This window comes from Vombatus ursinus, unplaced genomic scaffold, assembly GCF_900497805.2.
Source record: "Vombatus ursinus unplaced genomic scaffold, bare-nosed wombat genome assembly UNPS02014847.1, whole genome shotgun sequence".
In the NCBI taxonomy this organism is placed as follows: domain Eukaryota; kingdom Metazoa; phylum Chordata; class Mammalia; order Diprotodontia; family Vombatidae; genus Vombatus; species Vombatus ursinus.
Genome location: NW_020954625.1, coordinates 9,221,200 through 9,229,665, shown reverse-complemented (window position 1 = coordinate 9,229,665; position 8,466 = coordinate 9,221,200). Strand labels below are relative to the sequence as shown.

Here is an 8,466-nt window from a genome sequence, read left to right as displayed (position 1 = left end):
GCAGAAAAGAGATGGGGGTCAAGAAAGTAAAAGGAGAAAATGTCAACACACATTTGAATCAGGGCTTTGGGGGGTGGGCCCATAAAAAGGAAAGAGGAGAAAAAGCTAGGACAGTATGCTCAACTCTCATCCATTTTCTTAGGGCAACTGTCTCATCTGGATGTTGGCTGCTTCTGGGTTCATACTAGACAAACTTTGAGGTCCCTTGAGGATTCTTCAGTTTGCTGGGGAGCAGAGGCTTTCTTCAGATGATCCAAGAGTACACACCCAAAAGTTTGACAACTGTGGGAGTAGGCAGAAGGACCTGGTAGATTCCCTTAGAGAAAACTCCTTATATCAATTTTTGAATCTGAGTTTCTGGTCAGCATAACATAGGTCCTTGATTAAGGATCTCTAAATAGTACATAGAGATCCAGTTTCTTAGCCATAGAGGGCTAGTTTCAAAGAATGCAATAAGCTTTTTGATAAATTGGTTATCATAATTGCACTGTCAGGTCACATTAATATCATATCAAACTACTTAGAGGGCAGCTCACAATGGACTAGTTTTGATAAGGGAGATTTACATGTCACCAAGGTAACCAAAAAACATAAATATAAACATAAACATCTTGAAATAAAAGACCAAAGCAATGCAATTGTTATCACCAAGATTAACTAACGTCAAATCTCCTTGTAACCCATTTCCAATGTCCACTTAACCATAACATTCTGAGTCCCAGATATCTCATGTAGTTATTTAGTCCCTAGATATATATTTTTCTTTCTTGGACAACAGGCTTTATTCTCAGGACAGTTTTAAAGGAGTCTCTACTTCTCTGGTTCCAAATCTAGAGGTTCTTAGATAATTGTGACTTAGTAAAATTTAGTACAATCATTTAAATTTGGTTCTTCAATTTTGAAACTTCAGAGAATTTCAGACTACATACCCTTTGCTGTTTTTATCCTTACCTAAATCCAGTACCTGTTATAAGAATCTTTTAAAAATTTGTGAGGGTCCAACTGCAAAATGAACTCTTCAACCTTTTAAAATTATCAGACAGATACTTTAAAATAATTTTACTTTCTTTACCATTAGCAATACACTTTTTACGTAAAATCCAATTTTGAGAACTTGTTTCTAAAACATACTCAAAGTCTGGATTTTCATAATAGATACATTTTAAAAGCCAATCATATACATCTGTATATAATTCTTAGATAAAACAGTCTAATCCTGTTGCTTTCTCAAAATTCATTATTCCATTTATTTAGAAAACTTCTTACATCTTTGTCTTATTCTTGTCTAATCATTTTCCCCTTATGAAGATATCATCCTTGTGTTATAACTTGACCATAAATATAGGTTAAAATTGTAAGATGTTCATACCTGCATCCTATTATAGTAACTCAGAGATGTTCCAGTATCAATCTATTATCTAATAGTTTTAGTAGTAAACTTACAAAACTTATTGATTATAGAAATTTGCTATAAAAGGAAAAAGAGAGGGATAGTTGTAACTATGTCATATATCATAACAGAGGGAAAAACTCCCTTAGCTCTGTTTGGTTCTGGGCATGAGTCATATCTGGCAGCCAATCATGTAGTCACAGAGTAACAAAAGCAAAGCTCAGGATTAACCATGTGGGGAAATTTCTTTTTCAGTAAGGAAATGACCCAATGGATAAATAGAGTCAGGAGGATCCTACCTATACCATGCCACAGTCATCCCCAAAACTTTTCCCAGGCATAGACCTCCACTGTTAGCAGTTTTGGGACTGTAGCACATGCCATTTTCTACTATTGGTTTCATGACAATTCAGAGAATATTCCTATAATCAAAACTCAAAACAATAGTGAATTACAATCCCAAGAAATTTTTAGCAAAATTTCACTAACTACAACATAGGGATTGAATATCTTTCCTGATGTTACCTTAACAGTTAACATTTCATTTATTCTTTATGTATAAGTTAAAATTACCCATATTCTGGAGCTTCAGACATACAGCAAATATCTGATAGCTGACTCATCATTAATACATTGAGGCTACATCATTTAAACACCTATGCTTTCATAATAGCTATGAATTTCAAATGAAAATTCACTATTATGGTCAACATTATTACTGTTGTTGTTTGCTTCAATAACAAACTATACCTCACTAAATATTCAACAGTTTTCAAATATTTATTTTTATTACATCATTTTAGAAGCCCAATTCATATGTAACAACATCCAAATTAAAAAGTTGTTTTGTCTAACAGCATTTCTCTTACAATGGTCTCAAATTTCATGATACAAGAGAATATAGAAATACAACAATCATAAAAAATATTGCGTGTTTAAAACATGAAACAAAACTTCAGATGACATCAATTCAGTTAATTGCATTTCCAAGTGATCACATATAAAAATCACTGATCTTATTATCTTTGAAATTTTAAAACCACTTCAGAGTTATCAGGTATGGAATGATTACATTCAATTGAAGAAATAATATTAATATAGTGCTTAGCATATGTCAGTCACTGTGTTAAGCACTTTACAATTGTTATATTATTTTGATCTTCATAACAACCATGAGAAGTGGGTACCATTATTAACTTTCTTTATATAGATCAGGAAACTGGGACAAACAGAGTTAAGATAACTTGTGTAAGATTACACAGAATGTAAAGCAAATTTCCCTGCATTTTTCTGGCAGTTTTTTCAACAACTGTATTTGGGAATCTGATCTGGAATGAGAGGGCTTAACAGGGAAAGAGTCTCTTGACCTGGAGGAGTCACAAGAATCTCTCTGGCTTAAATAATTTTTCCTCTTTTCATGAAATATCAAGGAATGGTGAACAAGAGGTTGCTATAAGGTGCAAGCCTTTTACATATCTTTTTTTCTTCACTCTGGATTATTTCCAAACTAGTTGTCTTCTTTCATTGCCCTACAACAATGAATTTATTAATCTTACCATTTACTTTTAACTTTTATAAAATTTAATTTTTATATTTTCCTTAAAACAAATTCTGCAGAGTGGCACCTCAAAACTTACTAAGATATTTGAGAAGGGAGTGAGTTCCTGAAATTACCTGAAGGTCCTAGGAGTTATCCCCTGCAAACTTAAAACAATTAGTCTTCAAACTCCTTAATCTGCTTAGATGTTTTTAGTAGTTCCTCAAACTTTGATTATCTGACTTTATTTCTGTAATTCCAACATAGCCAAAGCTGAAATGACAAGTGAAAAATAAAAGTGTCTTGCAGGTTTTTTATTTCTCTTTTCTTGTAACCTAATCTCCCACAGAAAGCCTACAGTGGGAGTTAGTCTTGCTTACTGGGACAATTGCTTCAACTATGAAAGTTCAATAATCTTTCCCAGTGTTCTAAATTCTCTGTCTACAGACCTTAGAAGTTTTTATTGCTGGCTGTACATTAAATCATTCAAGGTATCAGAATTTAATTTAAAACACAAACACAACATAGATATTTTACACTTTGCAAAGACACAAACCCAGACAAAAAGACCAGAAGACACAGTGTTAACAAAGCATCCAATTACAATTCTAATTTTGCTGGTTTTTAAGAGAGGCACATAGTTACTGAGGCGTGTACTTTCAACTTTAAAGAGGTATGAAGTTTAAAAAAACAGAGGCACTCAGAGGGACAAAGAAACACACAGTTATAAATTCACATAGGTGTGTAGCTTAAAAATAGCAGAGGCAGGCAGAGAGGCCAATTAACAGAGAAGTTCAGTTTAAGAAAGGATATCCTTACCAGAGTGATCCAAGACAACCTGGGTCACCAGAAGGGCCTTGGAGTCTTCCTCCATGTGTATGCATATTATATAAAAGACTCCCCTCAAAAGATCTAACTAGATGGCATCCTTCACTTGAATCACCAGGAAAAATGATTCATTCTCATTCTTCATTATTATTTTCCACTTAAGCTTTAGTTATTCAAGAAAAACAGTCATGCTTTTGCTGTTTTCCTCTTTTTCCAATGTGGGCATGAGGCTTTTCAGTCCAGATTTAACTTTGTTTACCACTTCTGGATCAGGGCTTTGGAGGAGATGAGAAAGAATTATAGCACCCCAATTAACTCCTATCGAGGTCTTCAATTTCCTGACTCAAACATGCTCTATCCGTGTTGTTTTTTTTTTGCATAAAAAAGCAAAACAAAGCAAAACAAAACAAAAACAAAAACAAAAAACAAAACCCTTATCCTCCATTTTCTTTCATTTTTTCATCCTGTTCTACTACCCATTTCAGAACTAGATGACAAGCTGAATGTTCTGCCATGTGGAGCTCTACATCTTTGCCACCAGGAATCATTTCAGGAGCAATGATTTTGCAATGGTATTCATAGCAGGCTAAATATCTCCAATAGCAGATTCCAGGATATTAATGATGAATACACATGTCAATTTGTCTGTCATCAATTTCTGGACATGCTCCAAATGTAGCTTAATAGGGCTGGGGAAATAGACTCCAAGAGCTCCTTATGTCAGATTATACCATCTTTCTTACTATGTGCATTTCTATTATCCCTCTGTAGTACTTCAATGATTTCAGATACAAGGTGTGCAGGATTTCTAGGGCTTAGTAAATACAACAGAACTTTTCTTCCATATTTATTGTTCACTATATTCCGCAGGGAATTGATGATTTCCAACATAACTATTTCCTTCATAAGCTTAGTATCATCAACACAACAAAATGCTGCCAGGAAAACTGAAAAGAGAATATTTGCAATTGGCTACTTTTCAACATAATCTTTCCTTGTTTTAATAATAACTTTTCTGTCCTTTGGTGTGCCATGCCACAGACAGTACATGGCTACTCTATCTCCATCATGAGTATGTGTAAGTTATATTACAGCTTCTCTGATTGCTTCACTCATTTCTGATCTGAGTTTTGGGGGTACATAGGTGAAAAAGTCCAAGAATATTTTTTGTACCAGGGAAGTTTTAATTATGGTTTCTTTTTGAGCCATTGGTGTAAGAATCTGTTTAATGTCATCTATAATAACCTCTTGTTTATCAGGATGTACCTCTAACACTTTTTCCGGAGTTGGTTGAATTGCAGACTTGTAAAGCTGGAATGTATTCCCATAGAGCTCTTCTACCAGAATAATCTGCTGTTCCAAAATCACTTTGTCATTGTAACCACATTGCACTACTGCCAATGCTTCCATATGGTGTGACATCTTCCACACTTGGCCTTTAAAACTTTTTTTATTATTTCTTCAATTTGTGATTTATTTCCATACATGAGAAATTTCTTAACAACATTTCCGGAATATTTGACCTTACTCAATTCAACCCAATCCTCTTTTAATTCTTCAAATGACTCTTTTCTTTGTTCTTCATTACCATATTGAATGTAACACTGGATAATACAAGTTGAATCATGTGCAAATGCAATACTTTTAATCTTGTCCTGAATCAACTTCCATAATTCACTCATCAACTTTATTCTTTTTCCTTTGTCACAATTTTTTTCTTCTTAGGTATTCCCAAATTTGCTTTGCCTTGAAAACAGCATCATAATTGTTTTCATCATTGAGTTGTCTGCTCTGCCTTAGTTCTTTCTTTTTCTTTTTCAAGTCATTTCACTTGTGTTTCTTAGCTGTTGAATCCTCCCTTCTGCTCTCTGGTTGGAACTTTCTTTTTGTCTGAAAAAATGTTTCCTTCTTATTTATTCTTGAATTACTTTGCACCATTTTTCTTGGGCAACATGCTCCCTTCCTGTTTATTCTTTAACTGTTTCAGGCCAGTCTTCTTGGGCAACATGTCATCTTCCTGTTTATTCTTGGACTATTTTGTGCTAGTTTTCTTTGGCAACGTGTTCCTTTGCTGCTTATTCTTGAATTGTTTCAGGCCTATTTGCCCAGGCTTTGTGTTACTTTTATCAAACTTCTTGTAGCTGAATTTAGGTCCTCCTCCTCCATCACCTTTACTCAGAAACTTCTTTGGAGATTTAGAATCATTATCTTTTTTAAATCTTTTTTTTTTCCTTGTGATGTCTTTCTATCCTTTCCTGTGATTTTTTTTTCACCTTTGACTTCCATAGTAGCAATTTGAAGAGGTGTGAGGTTTCACAAAACACTGTTCCTTCTCTTCCCAGCCCACACATGTGCCACCACCATCACAGAACTGTCAACAAGGCTGTTTCTGCTTCTACTGTCTTGGGACCACCCTCCCCCTCTTCTATTCCTCTAACCACTAAATCTCAATCCCACTTCTGACAACAATTAATGCCAACTGGACAGAACTAGCCTCTATTTTATAGGTAGCCAGAGCCAAACATAGCAGACTAGAGACAGGAGAGTCACAATCAAACCAAAGTTTAATTTAAAGTGAAGGAATCAGCTTGCAAGCAAGGACACATATTCTGGGCCCCACCCATAGTGTGGGGGGGGCCCCACTTTAGTATGGCCAAATCTCAATAGCTGTGCAGCAAGTTGTAACCCTCATAATGAAAGGCAACAACAATGATGTGACAAGTTTGATTCATAGCAGGGTTTCACAACCAGAAGTTCTCCAAGCTCAGAGAATACTTGGTGCTGGTCAAAGCAATATAATAATTCCATGAAACAGTTCTGGGATTTTGCTGTGGATGAGATCATCCAGAGGGCAAATGCAAAGGATTGTTGTTATGCCAAGGTCAGGGTACAGATGGCTTGCTGGGCCTTAGCTCTCTAAAACAGAACACCCACCCTCATACCCTAGATATTTGGAAAACAAAAGTTACAAATTAAAATAGCATCATTAACCATTAAATCCACATATTACTCTTCACCTTCCCAGTTGTCAGGGCAGCGTCTCTGTCACATGCTTCTATCTAACACAGGGTTGGAAAATCCTAGTATCACCAGAATAATTTCTAGATGAATTCCTATTCCTGAAACTAATTTCAAGAGCTCTATCAAAGAAATCTCAAATTGCCATATGGATCTGAAACTCATGAGCTCTGGGGAGTTGCTCTGAAAAAGAATCTGATCAATCACAAGAACTCAGCCCCGGGCTCAGGGTTCTCACCATCCTGAGCAGTGTCCACATTTTTGCCTTTGTTAAGTATATGCATTAGAAAACAAACTAGGCTTATATTCTTAAAATCTAGCCACTGCTCAGATTCTTAAAATCTAGTCAATAGCTCACTAATGTTCAGACTCCTTAAGAATCTGCCCAATATTTCGGATGTTCTGATAAACCTTGTCTTTGAGTGAAAGAAGGCTTGGGTCAAATTTTTTGGGTAGGCTCCATGTGTTGTGATATTGGGGTCCCAGCACTCCTAAACCCCTAAACCTCATCATTTTGGTGGCCCATAAGGGGAAACAGCCTAACCCCAAGTTCTTCTCCAGTCAATATTGGAAAGTATGGAAACCTCCCCCCTCCCCTCCTTTCTTGCTATGCAGTTGGGGTCACTCTCCAAGCACCAAGGCTTGGAGGTGCTTTTCAGGAAGACAGTTACGAGGCTGTCTTGCACTCAGCCTGATGCTCTCAGACTCTTGGTCCACTGGGTTGGTTTAAAGCCATGGACCTGGGTACACCTTCTGCAGCATAGAGGACAAGGACAGATGCCCTATCCGGAAGTCTATGCCCAATTCTGTCATTTCTCTCGGTGTTAGAGAATTGGGGAAAACTGCAGTTGCTTTTTGGTTCCCCAATGCTTACTTACTCCCTTCCCTCTACACCTCTGAATCCTCTTTCATGGAGGTTACAGGGGAAAGTTAGAAAAGTTAAAAATATCTTGGCAGATTCTGGAGGTTTTGTGACTGATCATTAAGGAGTTTGGAACTCCTCCTTACAACCCTAGTCACTCCCTTCCCTTCAGTCAAGAGGGTATCTTTTAATCCCTCTCACAGGAGAAGAGAGTTTCACCCTCCCCTCAACCTCTGAATTCACCCTCTACAGCATGGGCCTTACCGGCAATGGCTTTGGGCCCTGGCGTAACCTTTGCCTGGAAGCATCACCCAGGTTCAGTACATCTTGCTCAAGGTAAAGAAGCTAGCCTCTGAATCTGGGTAAGCACCTTCTTTTGAAGCTGTAGTTTTAACTGTTGATAATGAGATGTGGATTCTCTGTGTAAAGTAATTTGGAAATGAATTTAACAAAATTGAAGTCACCTTATTGGTAATGGATTTGTTTCAAGTTTCAAATTGGTGAACTTTTTGTATCAGTTATGTCAAACAGCTTTTCATAATTTGGTTACTGTTAAAATAATTGGGCTATTGCTGTTTATTGTATTAATGTGTAAACTAGCCAAAAAGCTGTTTGGGTTATATATGGCTTGCTAAGAATTTGCAAGTGTATAGAAATCTCTAATGATTGACTTTACACCAGCACAAATTTAAGTTTGAGATGTAAATCCTGGAAAAGTGTTTCCTAAGCTGTGATTAATGAAACTTGCTGTTTGAGGTAAAAGTTCATAGGATTTTTTTTTTGAGTAGTCTGATTGATCATAATCCATTGATAACCAATAATCCACCTTCT

At 36.3% G+C, this 8,466-nt stretch overlaps 1 pseudogene; it reads right to left on the bottom strand.

Moving 5' to 3' along the window:
• Window positions 1–3,924: 3,924 nt before the first annotated feature.
• On the bottom strand, window positions 3,925–6,041 carry LOC114026860 (annotated as a pseudogene).
• Window positions 6,042–8,466: the final 2,425 nt, after the last annotated feature.